Genomic DNA, 22,974 nt, shown 5'->3' on the forward strand with positions numbered 1-22,974 from the left:
ATGTGGTGCACAAGCGTGAAGCTCTCAATCTGCCCCAATGCCATGTTTTGGCTTATTGGAGTAAACAAATCGCAAAGCGGTGATCAGCTGACCGTTTCATGATTGGATGTGGAAGGAACTGATTCAGCAGTTAAAATATGTTGAAAACGAAAATGTTTACTACACTGAACCCTTGCTTGGTTAAGTTAATTATGTATGCGAAAAAATTAGATTAGCTGAATCAGATCAGCTATAAAACGATTTAGACAAGTTTTACTATCGAAGCCGAGGTTAGGACCCTCAGCGAATCCTTTATTGGGCTCCCGTTTCATTCTGAAGAAAACAGAATGTGCAATATTTCACATTAACTTATTTAAACTCGGTGGTTAGGCGAAGCTTGCTAATCATTCTAATGTTCATTTGGATCATTTGGGGTCCTGACATTCCAGGTACCGAGTTTCCAATCATAGCCCTTATCTCGTTGCCGGGTCGGTTGCCAAAAATAACGTTCGCTTTTTTTTCAATTTCTATTTTTCTTGGTAATTGAAAGGCTTCAGTTAGCAACCTTACCGAGGTCGCGTTACCTACACACATCGCGTGGGGCTGCCACTTTAGATATAGAATGATATAGATGATAATAAAAATGTAAAAGAGATGTTTTAGCGTGTTTTGCGTAAGAAAAGTATCTTGGCCATAACTTATGAGCTTGCCGATCTGGCAAATTTTCAATAAGAAACAATGGAACAGGATTCCCTGTCGAATGAAATCTAATCGGCCAATGCTTAGTTCCAAAAAGTGTTCTCTAAAATTTTGTGCGCATACACACATACACACAGACATACATACATACACACAAACAGACATCACCTCAATTCGTCGTGCTGAGTTGATTGGTATATAGCACTATGGGTCTCTGAGCCTTCTATCAAAGGTTCGGTTTTGGAGTAATAATATAGCCTTTACGTGTATGTACTTAGCATACAAAAAATTATTATTTCATTTTATCGTTTATAATTGAAAAGGTTATTCCAAATGTGATAATGAATAGACTGTAATTGCGGAGGGTTTACAAGCAATTCCAGAGTCAAAACCAGGTTAAACTGACCAGAATTCTTCGGATGAATTTAAGAATTACCTTCTGACATTTTTCGTAAGTATCTTCAATAATTCTTTAGGACAGCGGTTCTCAACCTTTTCCTTATGGGGTACCCCTTCAAACCATTACTCGCTTAACTTTTCAAAAGGACCTAAGTAACATTTTTTTCATGAATTAATTTGAATAAGGCAATCAACAGAAAAACATGACAGCTTTTGATTGTAGTACTCAATGAAAAAATGTTACTTATGTCCTTTTAAAAAGTTAAGCGAGATTACATTCATTGAGGTACCCCAATTTTTTTTCACTGTAAATGAAAATAAGCAAAGCTTATGAGATATATGAAAAACGGACTTTCCGGAGGCTTCCTTTTAAAATTGGTTTCCTATGGAAAGGAGGCTTCCGAGCCTCTTAAACGGAGACTTCCGAGCCTCTTGAAAGGAGGCTTCCGAGCCTCTTGAAAGGAGGCTTCCGACATGAGCAAAGTTTGACATCATAATGAGGGCAAATAGAAAACATATTTTGGTATCAACCCAACAAACATTGGAAGCTGATAGAGTGCTTATTCAACCGAAAACAGGCTTTTACAGGTAAAAAACTAGCTTGTTCAGCATGAATTGTTTGTTGGTAAAAAAATGAAATCATAATTTGTTTGAAAAAGTTGGTCTCCTTGATTTAATACTTATCTTGATTTCAGTCTGCTGTTGATTCTTAAATTATATCAACCGATATAAACTGATTATTTATTTCATTATCAAGAACCAACATCAAAATCAATTTTCAATTTGCTCTACATCAGCAATAGTTTACAATTTTATATCACAGTAATTTCTGCTGTTAATTTTGTTGGTTTTAACCCTAATTTTATACCGAGTTCAAAATCATCAATTTCTCAACATCAAAACAAGTTATCGATTTGATCTCAAGATTTGCTCAGGAGCCTCTCAGAAGGAGGCTTCCGAACCTGTTGAAAGAATGTTTCCGAGCCTCTTGAAAGAAGGCTTTGGAACCTCTCGGAAGAAAGTTTGCAAGCTGGAGCCTCATTGCGCATCTCCTTTCGACAGCTTTTTCGTATGACAGTTTGCATGGTTTGCTCGTTCCGAGTCAAGGTGCGCAAGTTTTAAAATAAAAACTTCAACTGTCAAATCTTTATCAATAAGATTATATTTGAATTGTAATACATTCGCCATTACGCATTTCTGTCCGAGGTACCCCCTGGGGCTAACGAAGGTACCACCAGAGGTACATGTACCCCAGGTTGAAGACCGCTGCCTCCAGCATTTTTTTCAGAAAAAATCCAACAATACATCCAGAAATTCCTATAAGAGGATTTTTTACGAAAATTATTTCAGGTATTCCTTCGAATACCATCGGAAATTCCAATCTCGGAAATTTCTTCAGTAATTCCTCCGAAATTTCAAGCATGAATTCTTTCCACAATTCTAGGATACCATTTTAAGAATTTCTTCAGGAGTTTTCTAACGAATTCGTAATAAATTTTCCAAAGAAACTTCTTAGGGCATTTTCTACATTCCTAATTTTCTTTTTTCGTTCTTTCCTCCAGGGAAAAATAATTTGTTCAGCAAATTTTGAAGGAATCTTCAGAGGAATTTCCCGTAGGAATTCTCTAAGAAATCTCTTATGGAATTTCCGAAGAAGTTTTCAAAACGCAAGTATTCCTTATGAGTTTTGTAGGGTTTTCCTATAGGAATTTTTGAAGGAATGTCTTCATCTTGCTCCTGATTGCTTGCTGCTGATGCTCCTGAAGAAATTCTTGAAGGAGATTTTGAAGTAACTTCCGAATGAAATCCTGTAGAAATCTATATGAAATATGAAAATTCCAATGTGGTGTACCAGGCTTTTGAAATTCTTCAATTCCTCGGTTAACCTGAACTTTCACTACATTTTAAAAATTATCTGAATTTTCTTTGATTTTTGTGATTTTTGACGCTAAAGGTCTTATGCGACAAAAACCAACCTTAAAATAATTGAACTCCTTCAGGATAGGTGGTCCCGTAGCGTAGTTGGCTACACGTTCGCCTTACAAGCAAATGGTCATGGGTTCGATTCCCAACCCCTCCACCAAACCCTCGTCAGTCGCTGGATCCGTAGCCCATACGGTGGCGTTTGGGGTACGCACCTTACCGTCACGGCTGTCTAATGACGACTGATAACTTGATCTTCTCGGAGGCATTCCTTCAACGTTACCCGGATAAATGGCAACCGAACAATGTAACGATCATTGGATGCACGACATGGACAAACGGTCACAATGGACTCCCGTTGAGATGGACTGGAAACAACTACAATAATGGAAATCTAAAAATAGATTCTGTGTGGATTCTGTACAGCAGAATACCACAGTAGATCTCGGCACAGTTAAGTAACAGAGAGTGCCTAATAAAAAAATAAAGGAATAAAAAAACTCCTTCGGGAATAATTTATAGAAATCCTCCAGTAGTCCAAATGAAAATTCCTCCAGGAATCTTTCGAAAAACCTCCCTCCTCCACTGGTTACGTCATCACGGTCGTCGGGGATGAGAAGGAATTGATGATGCAGTCACTCGCCCACTGCAAGCCGAGAACACCTCTGCACTCGCCACGAGTTCCTGCGGAATTTTATTGGAATCTTGGGGTTAAGGTTTTATGGCAGAGGTTCGTCTTGGTTAACGGGTTGCCAATGTGATAGTTAGTTTTCGCTCATTTCGAATTCTAACAGTAACCTGCTAGAAATAATCAAGTTGTAAATATAAGGATAGAAGATGGAAACGGTATGAAAGCCCATTTCCAGTTCTAGCGATTGCTAGAACATGAGAAATATATCAAAAGATACAAAGTAGGAGAAATGGAACGGGCCTGGGATTAAACCCACGACCTCCTGCGTATGAGGCAGAAGCGGTAGCCATATGACCACCAAGCCCGTTTTCCTAATTCCTAATTCCTAAAGATTCCTAAAAGAATGGATTTTCTGGAGAGAATGCCTAACAAATGCTCGTAGGAAATTCCGAGGGAATTTCAAAAGAAATCTCCGAAAAGGAATTTCTGATAAAGTTGCTAAAAAAACTCGTAGGAATGAATCAAATAATTTCCAAAAGAATTTTCGAAGGAGTTCTTGAAGATCTAAAGAAATTCCAGTGGAAAATTTCGAAGGAATTCCAAGAATTAGTTCCTACAGTTTCCGAAGGAATTTCTTGAGAAAGTACAGGCAGAATTCTTGAGAAATTCCTAAATCAATTTCCGAAGAAATTCCTAAAGGATTTTCCCAATGTATTCCTAAAGAAATTTCGGAAGGAATTCCTAAACAATTTCCATAGGTATTCCTGAAGGAAATTTCAAAGGGTTTTCTACAACAATTTCTGAAGAAATTGCTAAAGGAAGTCGTTAAGATATATTCCCAATGACTTTCGACATTTTCTTATAATTCATTCTTTGAATTTTCGAAGGAATCCTCCAATTTATTTTTTGAATTCATGTTCGAAAATACTTTAGTTCTTTTTATTTATACCTTAACCTATTCTTCTAGGGATTCGTTCGACAATTCCATTACAAATTATTTGAGGAATTTATTCGGAATTGTTTTTAGAAAGTCCTTTAGAAAATCTTTAGCAATTCTTTTGTAAATTTCATTCAAAGTTTGTTCGGAATTCCTACGGAAAAACCTTTCAGACAATCCTTTAAGAATACCTACGGAAATTGTTTGAAGAAAACCTTCCAAAATTCTTTTGAGAAAATTCTTTTAATAAATTTCTTTATGAATTCCTTTAAAAGTTGCCTTAAGTATTCATGTGGAAATTTAATTATGAGCTCCTTCAATTGTGCATAAGCGCTCATTTCAATAAATATTCTTAAACAAATTCTTCCAGCAACTCCTCAGAAATTCCCTTGCGAAACTCTAGAAAGAAATTCTTGGAATTCCTTTGATGTTCCACTTAGGAATTTCTTCAGAACTTCATCCAGGAATTCTTTCAATAATTCATTCAGGTAGGGACGAGAATTGTTGACATTTCTTTCTTTTTCATTGGCAAAAAAATGTCACAGCGTTGCTCGGTGCATGAAATTCGACTGGATAAAAAGTAAATATTCGCATAATCACAGTGCTTTACTATACATTTTTCAACACTGTTCAGGAATTTCTTCGGACATTCCTCCAAAAATTCAATTACAAATTCCTTAAGGCCTTCGGATATTGCTTTAGACCCAACAAACATTGGAAGCTGATAGAGCTAAATAAAAAAAGTCTTCTTCAGCTAAAAAACTAGCTTATTCAGCGTACATTGTTTGTTGGGGAAATACTTTCAGGAATCATTCGGAAGAGCATTTCATCTGTAAATTCCTTCAATATTTCCATTAGAAACCCTTCCAGAAATTTCTTCAGGATCTTCTTTTTCCTTCTTCAATAAATTTCCGGAAAAAATCTTCCAACAATACAGAATAATTCCAGATTTCTTTTTTATGGTTTCACTAAAAAAAAGTTTCGAAGGAATTTCCGGATGAAAATACTAAGGCCTTTCCGAACGAATCCCTGGATGAATGTCAAAAGAAATTATTCCTGGAGTTAAAATAATTTCTGAAGGATTTTCAGAAGAAATTTTCGAAGAAATTCCTGGAGAAATTTCAGAGTGAATTATCGAAGAAATATTCAAAGGAAAACCTGGAAGATTTTCGAACAGATTTTGCAAAGGAATTTCTGAAAGAATTGTTTATTATAAGAGATTCTTACAGGAATTCACGATGGAATTTTCAATAGAATTTTCGGAGAAATATTTATTAGAATTAGAATCAAGATGTAAGTAGGGAGACGGCTCTAATCGGCCAAATGACCTGTTCGGCCAAGTGTTCTATTAGGCCAAATGAACTTTTCGACCAAACGACCTTTTCGGCCAAATGGTGTTTTCGGTCAAATGACTTATTGGGCCAATTTACTAATTTGGCTATATGGCCCTTTTGGCCAAACAACTTTCTGCCTAGTGGCCTACGGTCAAATGGCATTCGGCCGAACGGTAATCGGACAAACGACCCTTCTCCAATGTAAAGTATGATGGTGTGCGCCGGTTCGAAAATCGGCGGTGGCGTAAATCGGCGTGGAGATTTTTTACGTTCGTTTCTTGAAGATTTTTTTTCTGCATTTTATTAGAATGATTTCAAGACGGGGGGATCTTTCGAAATTCGACGAAAAAATCTCTGAGCTTCTCCAAAATAGTTATTTGAAAATTATTTTCGGATTTTCCATGACAACTACTTTGAAGTTTTGAGAATCCTTTGGAAGTTTCTACAGGAAAATTTACGGAAAATGCACGGAAAGTTTCTGTTGAGTATTCTTTAAATTTCACACAGAAAATTCTTCAGAATTTTCGCGGAAGATTGTTCAAAATATGTACATGAAAAAATGGATTTCAACGCAAATTGTTCGAAATTTTCGTAGGAAACTCATTGGAATTTGAACAGGATTTTTAAATTTTCTATGGAAATTTCTTCGAAATTTTACGCAATTTTAACTAAAATTATTAAGAACTTCCTCGTGATTTTTTAAAATTTTATTAGAAACCGATATTTTAACAAAAACAAATCGGATTTTTGAAGGAATTTCTTTGGATTTCTACAGGAAATTTTTTGTATTGTCCATAAGAAATTCTTCGGAAATTAAACTGATAATTATTCAAAAAAAGGAAGGGTTGTTTGACGAAAGACATTTGGCTGAATAATACGTTAAGTCGAAAATCATAAAGCCGAATTTCATGACCAGTCCGAGGTCACTGTTACTAACAATAAGCCCCGCCTGTTTATGCTACCATTGCATTATCAATTGGATAATGGACCCATAAATAAACTCCAGGATTATACAATCCAGCGCGTATTTTGATATGAACAAGGAAAGCAAACAAATTGAAACAATCTCACCAAATCTGTAGCATTAGTAACCAGCTGAAAACCGGCTTCATAGTGCTGGAAGAGATGCACCCAAGCATGATTAGTTGGCCCCTTCAACTATGATTCCGCGATTCTCATTCAGCAACGCTTCATCCGACCCTTGCCTAGGTGAATTCAACGCTCAATCGGCTTCCTTACGGTCCAGCTTCGGTAGTATGAATCCAACCAGCACGTAGATGGGGCAAGCTTGTGGACCACTTCGCGGTGTTTATTTATGAATTTCACTTTACCTTTCACCACGAATCAAAAAAAACCTTTTTTATAATCAAAACTCACTTCAATTAAATTTAGACAAAAAATCAAAAAAGACATAAAATGTGACTGAAGTTTTTTTTTCGCTTCCATTTCACTCAACAACCAACTTCGATCCACAAACGGCTGAATTGGTAATTTGACCGAAAAGGCACTCTCCCCTAGCACGTCATTTGGCTGAAATGGTCGTTTGAACGAATTGATCATAAGGCCGAAAATGTCGTTCGGCCGAAATGATTGTTTGACAGAAAAGGGCCATTTGGTCGAACTGGTAATATGGTTAGAAATATCCCCTTGTTTGACCAAACGACTTTTTCGGCCAAATGACCAGTATTTTAGCTAAGTAAAATTTCCTACCAGATGAGTTTTGGTCTAATTGTTTGTTTGACCAAATGACACATTTCGGCCTTGTGTCTATCGGCCAAATTACCCTACCAATGGTTTAGCCGAAAGTCTTTTTCCGAAATACCATTTATTCAAATAACAGGTTAGGCCAAAAGTCATCTTGCCAAATTCCATAAGCCGAATAAAACGTTTGTTCGAAACGGTACTAGGTTGAAAATGGTTTGACCGAAAATGACATGTGGCGGAAAGCGACAAACTGCCGATATGCTCATTCGGCCGAATTGGTAATTTGACCGAAAAAGTTGTTTGCCGTAACAGTTTTTTGGCTGAAAATATAATTTGGCCGAAATGGTCGTTTCATGAGCATTGAGCATGAGCATTATGACTGCACAATTCGTAGTTGCCATTCCGTGATTGACTAGAACTTGCGAAATTGTACAGAGAACACAATAAATGGGGCTTGGCACTAGCTACCCATTCTCAATGTACACGTTTCGGGAGCTCAAATATCTAAAGTCAATAATGGCGCCGACCTCGTCCTTACGGTCGTATAGGAAGGGAATGATTGTTAGTCCAACTCTCGTTGCTACTACAGACCGAGTATACCTCTGCATCTCCACGATTGTCTTGGGATAGGATATCGTTTTAGTTACAAAGGATAATTTATCTGGATTCGCTTCGGTAAGTGATGCGATCTATAGGATGAGAAATAACACTAATTCGCTGTCTCGCCACGAGAAAAATGTTAAACCATACACGCCCGGTGGCATACGAAAACGGAGGAGAAACGTTTTGGACGACCGAACGGACGCGCAGTGCTCTGTACTTACTTGCCGATAGCTACTGCAAGCAATTGAAGGTCGCACTTGTCTCGACCAGAGCAAAGCGCAATACATGCGCGTGAGCCACCGAACACGAAATAGATATTTTATTATTTTCCCGACGACTGAAACACGCACTGCACTTACTTGCTCGATGGCTACTGCAAACTCGCTTACTGGAGAAACACGACTGGACAAGGAACAAACTTTCACTTTCTGATTTATTTACTCACCCGCGCAAAGCAGAACAAAATTACGGTGATTAGCCGATCGTTTTGTCTTCCGCACAAAGCAAAACTAAATTTCGTCGACCGGCCAATCCGCTTAGCTTGAGCTTGAGCTTGAGCTTGATTGACTGCTCGTAGTTGCTACTCTATTATGACCAGATCAGCTGTTCTTGCACAGGGAACCAACAGATGTTTGCTTGGGACTAGCACACATCTTCAATGTACAAGTACTGGTGATCTCATTTGTTAGGTCATACTGGCGCCTGCCACGTCAGAATGCAAGTCAATGTAGGGAAGGGGGAGGAAATGATGATGCAATCACTCGCCCACTGCAAGCCGAATATACCTCTGCACTTGCCACGAGTTCATGCGGAATTTGTTGGAATTTATGGGTTAGGTTGGAGAGGCAGAGGTCCGTCTTGGTTAACGAGCTGCCAATGTGATAGATAGGAGAAGGTAACTGATGGAATTTCTAATTGTATGTAGGAAACGAGCTCTATAGTTCATTTCCAATTCTAGCAGATTACTGATAGAATACTCAAGTTGGAGGTATAGGAATAGTAATGGAAACGGTATGGAAGTCCATTTCCAGTTCTAGCGATTGCTAGAACATGAGGAATAAAGAGAAAGATACAAAGTAGGAGAATGGAACGGACCTGGGATTTAACCCACGACCTCCTGCGTATGAGGCAGAAGCAGTAGCCATATGACTACCAAGCCCGCTTCGTCGACCGGCCAATCCGCTTATTGGAGAAACACGACTCCATTTGGCCGAAATGGTCGTTTCGCCGAAAAAGTCATTTGACCTACTAGTCATTTGGCCAAAAATGCCGTTTGGTAGAAATGGTCGTTTGGCAGAAAAAGTCATTCGGTCCGAAAATGACTTTTGTGCAAAACAAACATTTCAACCAAACGGCATTTTCTGCCAAAATGACCTATTCAACAAAACGGCTTTTTAGGCAAAATGGCCAATTCAACCGTACAATATTTGCCAAATGACCAAATTACGAAATGGCCAAATGACTCTTTCGGCCAACTGTTTTTTTCATCGACCAAATGGCATTTTCGGCAAAATAATTTTAGACTAGATGGGCTTCAGCCAAATTTATCTTCTACATGTTCTACAATGTTCTACACACTCAGCTTCTGCAGCTCGGCAAAATCCGCACAGCCGTGTAGCCAGTAAAACTATAACGGATATCTCGGCAAAAAAGGGGTTCGTTAACTGGGTTCCGGCAAATTATTTCCTGTTTTTCAGCAACTTTGACAGAAATCTTAGCAAAAAAACATGTTTGCTGGGGCTCGGCTGTGCGAATCTCGGTAAAAGTGCAATAAATTGCTGAGATTCCGGTAAAAAAAGTAAGTTTGTAGGAATCAATCAGAAAACGAGTATTGGATTCCATGGAAAAATCTGCGGACTTCTTCAATTTGGAATTGAAATGGAAAATTATAGACCATCGGCGTGGCAAACTTTAAACGGTTGCGAGTCGATGCAAAAAATAATGTCGTCGGCGGCCTGGCACGGCGGCGCACACCTCTAATGATATTTTTTTTTCTGAAATGTTGCGGATGCAGGCAATTGTGATATCCGAAGTAATAATGCATAATAAAATCTGCAATTAATTGTAAACTTTGACTTTTCCAGTAGCATTTATCCAATTCAGCAAGCATTGGCATGTTTGCGAAACGTACAAGTCTTGCTAAAAATAAAGCTATTATGCAACTTGTTGCATAAATAACAAGTTTCCACGATTCTAAGTGAAGGAAGAGAATTCTCTTCAGAATTATTAAAAGTTTACGATATTCCTGGATTCTTAACAAAACCACCACTGTTTGTTTTTTTTTTTTAATTTTTGATCCCTTTATTATATTAGAAGTTCTTGGATAAATCTCTAATATCAGACTACCTTTAAGAAAGCCCGAGACTCGACTTGTTTTTAGTATTTGGATGTGCTGTATTTTTTTTGCAATACGTTAGTCGGAGGGCGTTTTTTGTTTCAACAAGATTGAAAAACACGTGACCACTAATCTCGCTCTCTCTACCTTAGCGGATTACCATAAACATTTGAAAAATCTTTCCTTCCTCCCATATATAACCACGTGATTTCTGGATGCCGCTGAAACAAAATTTTTGTCTTTTTTACTTGAACTGTTATGAAAGAGTGAGAATTGTTCTTTTTTTCACAAAGCAATTGAAAAAAAGCTTCGTCGTACAAGAAATCCAAAGGATGTTTGTATCTTGTAGAGCTCTTAATCGAACCTCACAATCTTCTGACCGAAATAAGCATTACTGGTCAACACCAAACGAGAGCCCTACGACTCAATAAAAATGTGCCATGTGAAGTAAATATTTAAGTGTTTCCTTACATAACAACCACAATCAGCATTGTTCATAATACCTTTGTCCAGACTTGAAGATATAATCAAACAAACCCACATAACATCACATCCCAACACATCCGATCTTGATCAAAACTGTCTAGCCATTCCAGCCTAAGCCCCTCGAAGATCATAATCGCTGGAAACAACCTTCACATTCAATAATCGATTACTTAATGCCACTGGCAAGCAGCAAGCCAGCAGCAGTAGCCCCGTCCATTTCACGACCGAATGTATCTAATCTAATGGAGAAGATTCCCGCAAAATACGGGTTTCACCAAATTAGCCCCCGCTTTTTCGCCGAAGACACACGTTCGTTGGCTATCACGTTACCGCATTTAGAAATCCTGGCGATCTCTAATCTTGCGGCGTCGTTTTACAACCTACCTAGTCGGGGCAGCAGCTAAATAACTCTCCGCCGATCGTTGTTTTGGGATGCGGCAGGAGTCGGCATCGCACAAAGCCCGATAGAGGTGCCAAAAAGTCTTGATTCTTTCGCGTTTTATGGACCTCTCCCCGTCTCGGGTCGCCACCAGATTTCAGGGGGAAACTTTCGCTTTCGTGTATGTGAGCTTCTTCCAAATATGAGTGCATGGTGCCGGTTCGCGTTAGTTCGGTCGAGCGAACATATCGAATTGACCCGTAGATCGTGGCGATGCCAGATAGGCCAGCGGATGGCTTTGTGGATAATTTTCTAGCAAATACTGATTTTATTGTATGTAATAAAATCTTGGAAATAATAATTTTGAGAAGAATTACACACTGATTGACTTCAAAATCTTCTATCGATCGCTTTAAATAAATATCTACTCAGAGATAAAAATTAAAATGCAACTCGCAATAATGAAAAAAAAAGTAGAATTTATCCAGGCTACGGCAACTGTGCAACGTGGCCTTCCATGCAGTGCATCCAAATTGGGGGAGGTTTCCCTTTCATTATTTTTTCGCTTCCCCCGTATTTCCATCCGTATCAATATGTAATCAATGAATTAATAACAATCAATGCACGGAGGACGACCACAGCAAGAGGCGGGCAGCGGTAGAGGATGATCCAGCGCGAAACGCTCGGCTTTAGCGAAGATCTATTACCGTGCTAACGGCCGTAAAATGTGTTTGGACCGCGATGTCTAGATGATGATGATGATGATGACGATCGTAGATCATTGACTGGAGAAGCGCAGGCTGCTTCTGCAGGTTGCTGCTTCTTTCAATAAACGCCGCCAACGCAGCCGGCGACCCAACTGCTGGCACATGGGGGCTTTGAAAAAATGTACGCGAAAGTCCAACCTCGACCAAGGTGTCGGTCGTGACTTTGGATGCCGGTTGCAGGAGAGGTTTCAACTAGAATTATGGATAGCTTGAAATGGACAAATAATTGACCCGATGAGGAAATTAATTTCATAATTCCGGTGAGAAATTTGTAGGGGTCTTGGGTTATTGTTTTGTACTTCTTATATGAATTCTTCATCTTGGCTTTTTGCAACATTATTTGCAATTAGTTTATAGCAGACTACTACTTCTTGTAAAGTGATTCTTAAGGAAACTTTAGAGGAATTTCTGGATGAACTCCTGGAAGAACTTACAGAACAATTCCTTAAGGAACTTATTTGGGGATCACGGAAGACCTCGCAATGTGATGGACTAACAGAAAAATTCCTAGTGAAAGTCCCGAAATTTTTGGAGGATCTCCTAGAGAAGAACACAATAGGAATTTCTTGCTAGAAAAAAAATGTTGCGCTTTTGAAGGTGTACGCTCCCTATTATAGTTTACTCTTTACTGTAAATACATTGCAAAATAAAAATTCGAAAGTGACTCAAACATGCGAAATAACCAACGCCAAATTTGCGATTCTATGGTATCTATTCTTAATATTAGCATCTATTTTAACGTCAAATCAATCGAATAGAGCAGGAAAGGGAAAAATTCCTGACCACTGAAACATCATCGTTTAAAATTGAATCAAACGTCTAGGCAAACTGTACGGAAGATGCAGGGCTACGAAAATGATTTAATCACCTATAAACTGTAAAAGTCGTAAAAAAAACTCATAGCTTTGAGTAACCCCAACTGGGCACGACGGGGTCTCTTCGCATCGCTAACGGTGTTCTAAGTTGCACGCAGGTTTTGATCAAGTCCCGGTTTTGTTTTCCTATAATTGGTACTAATGACTTTCGAACACACTGTTTTTCTTTGTCAAAGTGGAGGGTTTCGATCCCGATGAGACGAACTGATCGGGCTGTAACCTAATTAGAGATTGATTAGGTAGCTTGATTTGCATAATTAGTGAATCTGTTATTGCGGTGCGTACGAGTGTGTGGTCATAAATTTTAGTAATGCCTCAATTAGGTCCCCACCTAAGTCTGGAACAAAGTGTGAGAAAAAATCTTAATGACCGTGACCAATCGTGAAACCGCTTTAGTCCGGACACTAATCGGATGGTTTAACATTGCGGTCCAGCTGTCACTCGTATATGATTAATAAATAATAAATATCGTTTCCTTTGTTCGACCCATCCTGCTACTTTACTAAGAAATGTGTTTTGCTCCAGACGGTAGAACTGCTTTGTCCGTTGCACTGCCATACAGGCAATATTCGATTTCCGTGCCGTGTTTACCGGGAAGCATCTAAACATTAGTTTACCATATGACTTATTTTGTTTGGGTCTGCTGCAGTTCGCTAATTTTGATTTCCGGTGTTCTGCGAATCGATTTTGCAACCAGACCATGTCGACTCGTTGACAAGGCAGATTGCTATCGAGTTCGAGTGCTACAGCCAACTGCTGGCATTTCTTTTCTTTCTTTGTTTTAGGGTAGATGTACCAGTTTTTGCTATAGCACTAGTTGTCGCACTAGTACATTATATAACAAATGGCACTTCACATCACCACTCCAAATCAAACACACCATAATATTAAAAATTATGTCGCCTGTTTTGGTCGTCTTTTGCACCAGTTATCGCACTGACGGTCCCATTATGGCCAATCCCATAAGAAAACAATAATATTGGCCATAATAGGAACCAAAATTAAGAATAGTGCCTCAACTATGCGTTCATATTATGGATTAAGCAATTTTGGGTACTATCACGAATTTTAATGCGGTTTTCACATTTGTTCTAAGGAGCAGGAAGGGAAACCTTCCGCTTGACATATCAAAATCACCCGTCTGCCTTTTATTTATGTTAGTTTTTAAGGGAATTTCTACCGCAGACCACAGCTGACCACAGGGGATAACTATTTTCGGATCTCAAGACGACTGAAATAATTGGAATATCGTTACCGAATACTTTTAATGCGATCTTAACGCGAACCAGTCTCTTGCAAGTCCATATGAGTACTGGCAATATAATTTCATATGAGGAATTCTCTGAACAAATTGAAAAATAAAGAAAAGAGAGTAGAGAATAGATTTACTAGGGATGTTCACTTTGCTTTTCTCTCGACATTCGGCCAACCTGACGATCATCCGGCTCGGATGATGCTTTAGCTTCACTAAGGCCTTCGATTGCTTCGACGCCCGCACTTGGTACCAACATTGCATCCTCGATCTCGTCGTCATCGCCAGGAACGAACCGCTTCATATACTCCGCGCATGTTGAGGTTCGGCTTGGACCCTCGTGTAGACCAACTTTTTCGACATCGTAGCGGTCGTTTCGTTTCTGCTTCATAACACGATAAGGGCCAAGGAATTTCTTGGCAATTTTCAAGTTGCACCCGAATTGAGTTCTGCTAATGGCCACCAAATCACCAACTTCGTAAACGTTCGCTTCCTTACGCTTTCGATCAAACTGTCGCTTCGAATTGATTTGTTCTTCTGCTATTTTCAACCGCGCTTCAACACGCTCCGTTTCCCTTCCGTCGTCGAACAACCGCACATTTTCTTGCAAAATTATTTACGCCAAACGTGTATCTTCAGGACTTCTCATATTGACCCCGAACAGCAAATGAAATGGGCTCCGGTCAATCGAACGTTGGTAGGAATTGTTTAGATAACGTTGTAAGCAAGCTACGTGACGATACCAGTTATCTGGATTATCTATTGACAATTTTGCCAATGCAGGGACGATCCTCTCAACTTGCCCATTACCTCGAGGAACTCCATTTGTTAAAAAGTGTTGAATCCCTTCACGTTCACAGTATTCCTGGAACATAGTGGATGTAAATGCTGCTCCTCGATCGGAAATTATTCGCATCGGATTACCGAAGCAAGTTTTTTGAGTTTCCAATTTTTTGAGAACTTCTTCAGCGGTCGTTGATTTCACCGGGTAGATCCAGACGAATTTGGTGAAAGCGTCTACGACGGTGAATATGTAACGATAGTTCTTCTTAGATGCTGTTAGGGGACCGAGGTGATCAACGTGGTATGTCGACAGTGGAAGATCATCCTTGGGGATTGGATGCAGCAGTCCTTCCTTTTTCCCGGCCTTCCTAGCTGCCAGAATGCATGGGATGCAGTTCTCTATGAAACGTTCTAGTTTTGCTTGTAGACCTTCGATCCAATACTCACGCTGGATGAGTTCTTTCATCTTATTTGCCTTGAAATGTCCTTGCTCGTGGGCTTGCCGAATTACCGAATACTGCATCATACACGGTACCACCAGAAGTTTACCACCGGCGTGATACTTGTAGAGCACCCCATGGTCCACATAGAAATCGTCGAAATTCCCTTGCTCCAGAACTTTCATTATAGCTCGCAGTCTTTGGTCGTTACATTGGTTTGCTTTCACTTGCTCGATCACGTTATTTTGCAGAATATGCACCGCTGGATAGCGGCTTAAAGCATCAACATGCTTCATGCGAATCCCTGGGCGATGCTCTATTGTGTAGTCATATTTTTCCAATAGAAGAGCTCATCCTGCGATTCTCGGAGCAATGTCCTTCTTTTCCATCGTCATTTTGAACGCGGAGCAATCGGTCACGATCTTGAATGATACTCCGAGCAGGTACACCCTAAACTTTTTCAATGCTGACACGATTGCTAAAACTTCGAGTTCGTAGCTTGGGTAGTTAGCTTCCACCGCTGAAGTTTTTCTGTATTGAACTGGATGGAAGTTATTATCTACCGCATCTTGCTGCAACAAAACAGCTCCATAGCCGTCCCTGCTGGCATCCGTGTGCAGCTCCGTCACCGCTTGCTGATGATACAACGCCAAAGTTGGTCTTCTAGAAAGGGCATCCTTTAATTGCTCCACGGATCTTTTCTGCGCAGGACCAAACAAGAATACAGCGTCGTTTCTCAGCAAATCTGTCAACGGTTTTGCGATGGTTGAATAATTGGGTATAAACTTCCTGAAGTATCCAGTCAACCCCAAGAATCGCTGAATCTCCTTGAACGTTTTAGGCTCCGGGAAATTTTGAACTGCTGTTGTTTTGTTTGATGTTGGCTTTATTGATCCATCCTCAACTTCGTAACCAAGGTATTCTATTTTCCGCATCAGGAACTGACACTTCGACCATTTTATTCTCAACCCGTGCCAATATCATGGTCAACTTTTCTAACGCCTCTTGCTCATCTTTCGCCGGAATGAGAAGGTCGTCAATGTAGACGACTACGACCTTCTTTTTTATCAAATCCCGAAATATGTGGTTTATGTATCGCTGAAAAACGGTCGGGATGTGCTAAGACCAAATGGTGTGACAAGAAACTCGTACTGGCCAAATGGGGTTACAAACGACGTATATTTACGACTGCTGTCGGCTACCGGAACATGAAAAAAGCCATTTTCGAGGTCCAAAGTCGAAAACACCCGCGCGTCTTGTAAGTCGTCCAGTATATCCTCGATTAACGGTAGGGGAAAATGATCGCGGACCAAAACTTTGTTCAACCGCCGATAGTCCACACAAAGCCTTCTAGTACCATCTCTTTTGTGAGCCAGCACGATTGGACTGCTGAACTCCGATGTACTCGGTTGAATGATTCCTTCTTTCAGCCATTGATCCACCTGCTTCTGAGCGATTTCCTTCTCTAATGGAGCCAGTCGACGGGGAAGCTGTTGAATTGGCGTCTCATCTTTCAATACGATCTTCAATTCGACGTCCGATGATCGTGACTGATACCTTTTTTCTGGTACGGCTACTCTTAGCCCTCGAGGAATCTTCTACGATACCCAGAAGAGGAATCGGTTAAACCCTCAGACTGCTGGTCTGACCAACGGCAATCAACGAGGTGGGCTCAAAAGGCCTCGTTTGGTCCTCGAGTCCCAGGGTCGTTTTTCGAGGATGTGTGGGGGGGGTTTTCGGACCTTGTTAAGTATGGATTGGGGGTTAGTTTTAGAACATTTAATTTACTCACTTGCAGTGTTTTACAGAAGCTCGTGTCGAACAAGAATGGTCGCAGTCGTCACTGCGGGGATGCGAGCTGCCGAGCGTTTAACGAGGGCAGCGGGGTGGTTCATGGACGGGTACGGAGCAGGCAAAATGTTGGCGGGGAATGCGGCACGGTGCACAGCGAACAGGCGATGAAGACGTACAGCTTACCAGTATCGGGCGATCGAACAGCTTGGCGGCGGGGCTTTCAATGGCTTCGGCTTGATCGAGCAAACGTTCAGTGGCGTAGCCGCTGTCGAGAATATACGGGAGAAATACAGGTTCGACGACCACGCCGGAGTGGCGTGGTGGCGCAAAAAGTAAGATGGCTTCGCTTTGCTGGTAGCGGACTCACGACGGTCAAACCGCGAGTGGTTGTTGCACACGGTAAAGCGGCGGGGTGGAACTGACTCCAAGATGGCTATGATTTGCTGGTGACGGACTCACGACGGTCAAACCGCGAGTGGTTGTGGCACCTGTTAGAATGGCAGAGTTGAACTCACTCCAAGATGGCTTCGCTTCGGTGGTGGGGACGGTTGTGCGGCGGCAACTCCGTGATAGAGGGAGGCACGAGAAGAACACACCGACTTACGTAGTTCACTATACCTCGGCGTGGTTGCGTTGGGTCCAAGGGTTCCGGATCCCGAAATCTCACCAAAAATCCACTTTAGTCCTTCTTGGGGAATAACTCCCTACGGCTATCAACTTGTCGATGTGCCGAAATACAGCGATCACTCGAAATTCCGATTAGTTTTAAAACTTTCGATCTTTCTCGTTCGGCGGTTGGGATCCAAGTCCCTACACATTTTTTCTGTTCCCATCCCCGAGGTTCGCTCCTTTCATTCTGCCCCACTTTCCGGGTGGACCTTGGAAAGGCATATCCGCTTTTCTTTCCGCTGACGTTCTGTCACACCACGGTTATCACCACCGTATAACAGAAAGTTGCGACCTAACAACATTTCCATGTTAAGGTGTTCCATTGACATGACACTGAATTTCAGCGGCATTACTGTATCAGCGATCCGTATCTGTAGCACTGCCGTTCCCAAGGTCCACACAGGGTCACTGAGTGTGTACAACTCCTGCTTTTCTTCTTCGTTCAACGGTAGGTTCAGCCTGTTATGCACGTCTTCACGAATAAGGGAAACGGAAGCCCCGCAGTCGAAGAACACTTGTTTAACGTCTGCACCGACAATAACCGACAGGAATGTCCCACTATCAACCACAGATCTTTGATTGTACAATTTTACTGATCGCTTATCCTTCGGGCATTCTCGCATAATATGTCCAGGCTCCTGGCACTTATAACAGACTGGACGTCTAACTTCTGCAGTCCCACTTTTGGTCGATATGCACTATCGCGATATCCGACTCGGCTTTGGTTTCGACCCGATGTTTGCATAGATATGGAAATATCTTTACTATTTTTTATGTTTTGATAAATGCGTTGCTTCTCCTTGAAATCGGGGATCGTTTTTGCCCCATACAGCACTGTTTTGTCTGCACTATTATCCACTATGCCGTTCACTGTGTATGATATAATCGCCTCCGCTTCCAGGTCAGCTTTCGCACCTAACTCTCTCATCACTAAATAGTACTCGAACACTGTTCCATGGGAACTTCTTCTCCTTTTTCGTAGTTGATCGTGGATTACTATTTTCTCGACAGTGAAACTCTGCCACAAGGAAGTCCTTCAATGCGTTCCAATTTGTAACATGACGCACTGTGTTTAATGAAGATTTCGCTAGTCCTACTAGTTTTCTTTTTGCCACAACGTACTTCCTTAATTCCGATAACCCAATCGACTCGGCCATTTCCTCGAAATCTTGAATCCACTTCAGTACTGGATAAAAGTCAGTACCGGAGAACTCGTTGAACGCTGATTCAACTTCCGAAACTGTCAAATTGCCGGTGGCGATTGTATTCGATTCAAAACGGGCGTTTGCTGTATCACCACGATTAACACGACTATTCACTGATCCATGTTCGCTATTGTCATCGAAAATATCATCTTCATCACCACACCGGTTGCCACGTTGTCCATCACCGTGTGGGACATTACGATGTCCAATCTGCGTAATCGCACCGCGTTCACTATTACTCTCCAGAGTGTTCACTTTCAACATTTCGATAGTCACGTAATCCATCTCCTCGCATAGGAGCATTTTGCTGTGGTGTGCTGGATACGTGTGGACGAGCTCGAAGCTCGCCAATTGCACTATGTAATCTGTAGTTTTCTGCTCGCAACATGTTCATTTCACCTCGCACTTCTTCTAACTGGGTAGTAACGTTCGCCAGCGTCATATTTGAAAAATTGAGCTGATCTACCAGTCGTGCGAAAGTGTTATCATTTGGGTTCGCATACTGTGGGTGCCCATAAAGGGGAGGAGGAGGAGGAGGATTGTTGTAGGGATTCATTCTTTAGCAATAGGCAGAACGACGTTACTGGTCTGAAATCCTCTCTTATTTTTTCCAGTGGTATTAGTTCCGCACAATATTAGGAACGATTAACGAAGACGAACAATTGATTCTTCTGTTGCACAGAATTTTTGGTTTTGTGCACAGAACCACGTTTTTCTTTGCTCACTCGACTCAACTCAACCCCACACGGATATTATAGATAAATGACACTATATCACTAATTTAGTAGGTGGTATTATCACTACGGCTATGAACGACTTTATCACTAGCCTGCAAGCTACGATGATAAATGTTAAACACACGCTGAACCACTTCAGTTACATACGGGTCATGTGCGTCGCGTGATATCCCGGTTGAGCCCCCAATTCTGTTAGTTTTTAAGGGAATTTCTACCGCAGACCACAGGGAATAACTATTTTCGGATCTCAAGACGACTGAAATATATCGTTACCGAATACTTTTAATGCAATCTTAACGCGAACCAGTCTCTTGCAAGTCTATATGAGCACTGGCAATATAATTTCATATGAGGAATTCTCTGAACAAATTGAAAAATAAAGAAAAGAGAGTAGTGAAAAGATTTACTAGGGATGTTCACTTTGCTTTTCTCTCGACATTTATATTTAAAAAAAAACAGTTGTTCTTAGCAATGACGACGTACACCCACCCTTATCCAAATTATTGCTAAATTTAATCATAAAATAATAAATGCAACACATCCTTACAATGTTTATTTTACTTGACATTGAGAAGCTCCAGCATCGTAAGGCAAATCTTCGGGTTCTAATTGTGAAGTTTTTGCACGTCACGTGAAGTAATTATTCTTCAAAGTCTCTACATTCCAGCTGGAACATGGCTTGCTTTTCAACTTTCTACATCTCGATGTTCTATAACTCGATATCTCTCCCTATGTAGGGTGATCATATGAAATATTTCCAAAGGGTATACCATGCGATGCGTTCAAGAGGGAATTGGGTCCTAAAGCCCTACCTCGTTTATAGTTGCAAACGATAGTGCATCGGTCAAGAATACTTGAACCGATGTTATAAAAAATCTGGTAAAATTCTAAATCAGTAAAAATAATATTTTTATGATTAATACATTTTGAGACAAATATTGGCCTGTGCAACATTTCAGAACGAATCAACCATCAGCCCAAAACGTCAGGCCCATATATTAACTGTCAAAGTTTGAGTCAAGTGCCCTGTGGTGTTTTGCTAGTGCGTTTGAATCCTTACGTCAAACAAGACCGAAAATGTCGAGGAAGCATTTTTCATCTATTTTCAAATTTCAAATTAAACTATGTTCCTTTCAATTTTGAGTCAAAAGAAAAACTGACGCGTTCAGGATGATTACCTTCATCGTTCCCTGAAATAAAATCGAATATCGGTTCTTCATTTTAGGACCCAATTCGAAGTAAAACCCATCTTTGAAGTATTTGAATTTTTTTCCCAATCTTTTCCTCATAGTTCCGATTCTTTTTTATATCTTCGACACATGTATTACTGTAACTCACGGATTTATTGTTCGATATTTACATTGAATTTATTCTAAAACTTGAAGGGAAATATTTCGTATTAGAAAGCAAAAAAGCACAAACTTGCGAGGAAAGGTGTGCAACGTTTAATTTGCAAATGGATCTCTGTTGTAGTATTGTTTTTAATTTTGATAATATTAAATAATAATATTAAACGATAATTTTTTCAGAAAAGGTTATTCACGTTATTTTTTTATTGTCTAAAAGGGAGAACATTTCAGTGCAAAAGGAGGACACTTGATTTTTTATGAAAAAGGAGGACATGCCTCCATATGGTCACTCTATCCCTATATGTCGATGGTTTGCTTGGTTTCCTCAATCTACATACATTTTTGCTTTTTTTTTTGCTGTCGAAATCAAAATGTGTTTTCTAAATGCTCTCATTATGTTTTCAGGCTCGGTTCAATAACAAACACATCAAAAACAAGGAATGACATTTGTTTTGCTGTTGTTTTTCATAGCAATGAGCTTTTTACGATCTAGTATTTGCACTAGTATCTACACATTTCAGTTTTGCTTCTATTCCTCGATCTTTCCTTATCTCGATGGTCCCTTCAATATGAAGATCTGAATAGGCGACTGTAAGTGCATCCGAGTGCAGCTCATCAAGAAAGACAAGAAAATCACCACCTTCGTACCCTGCGATAGTCCCTGAACTACATTGAGGGAAACGACGAGGTCCTGGTTGCCGGTTTCGATCATAAGGGTCACGCCGTCGGTGACATTCCCGGCGTTCGCTTCAAGGAAGAACAGGCGGCCCAGTACAAGGAGAAGAAGGAACGTCCCCGATCGTAAAAGAAGAAAAAACAAATCCGCTGAAGAAACTCTTGGATTCGCTGTGGATTATATAACTTTAAAATATAATGTTTTGAGGTTGCATGGAAGTAATGTGTCTGTAAACAAGTGAAGGAAAATCCAAATCCAGGCGTATGTGATCGTTGGAATTAAAGGAAAAAAGAGACTCAAAAGCCTCATTCCAAAAGCCTCCTTTCAAAATGCTCGGAGACCTCCTTTTAATGGTTTCGAAGCCTCCTTTCAAGAGTCTCCGGTTTTAAGGTTTTGCTTTTTTTCGTCCTACTACAAAGTTTCAAAAGGCATTAAGAAAAAAAGAATATAGGATCCTCCCTTGAAACAAAATTTCAAAAACGATTTTTTTTTTGCAAGAATGGTGACAATGCATAGTAATTAATGCAAAAGCATGCAAAATGATGCAATCTATTCTCCTACAGTGCTTTTTTGACCTTTCTTATATGATTTTTTTCGATACATTTCACGATGCATAAGAAAGGCATCCTTTCAAAAGGCTAAAAACGTCCTTTTAAGACGCTAAAAGGCTCGGAAGCCTCCTATCAATGCTCGGAGGCCTTCCTCCAGGAAGCTCAGAATTCGTCTTTCAAGAGGCTTCGAAGTCTCTTTTCAAGAGGCTGAAAAGCATCCTTACAAGACGCTCAGAAGCTTAATTTCAAGATGTTCGGAAGCCTCATTGCAAAAGGCTTAGAAGCCTTCTATCAAGACTCCCAGAAGCCTTCTTCTAAGAGGCTCGGAATCCTTCTCTTAAGAGGATCGGATGCCTCCCTTTAAGAGGTTCAGGAGCCTCCTTTAAGAGGCTGAGAAGCGTCATTCTAGAGGCTGAAATGCGTCTTTTCAAGAGGCTCAGAAGCTTCGTTTCAGGATCGAAACTCTC

General features: G+C 40.4%; 1 protein-coding gene across 2 annotated transcripts in view; it reads right to left on the reverse strand.

Moving 5' to 3' along the window:
* Positions 1–22,974, reverse strand: part of LOC134211362 (uncharacterized) — a 712,214-nt gene that overhangs the window by 720 nt on the left and 688,520 nt on the right. The gene's annotated exons all lie outside the window — the stretch shown is intronic.

The sequence above is a fragment of the Armigeres subalbatus genome, chromosome 2 (genome assembly GCF_024139115.2).
Source record: "Armigeres subalbatus isolate Guangzhou_Male chromosome 2, GZ_Asu_2, whole genome shotgun sequence".
In the NCBI taxonomy this organism is placed as follows: Eukaryota; Metazoa; Arthropoda; class Insecta; order Diptera; family Culicidae; genus Armigeres; species Armigeres subalbatus.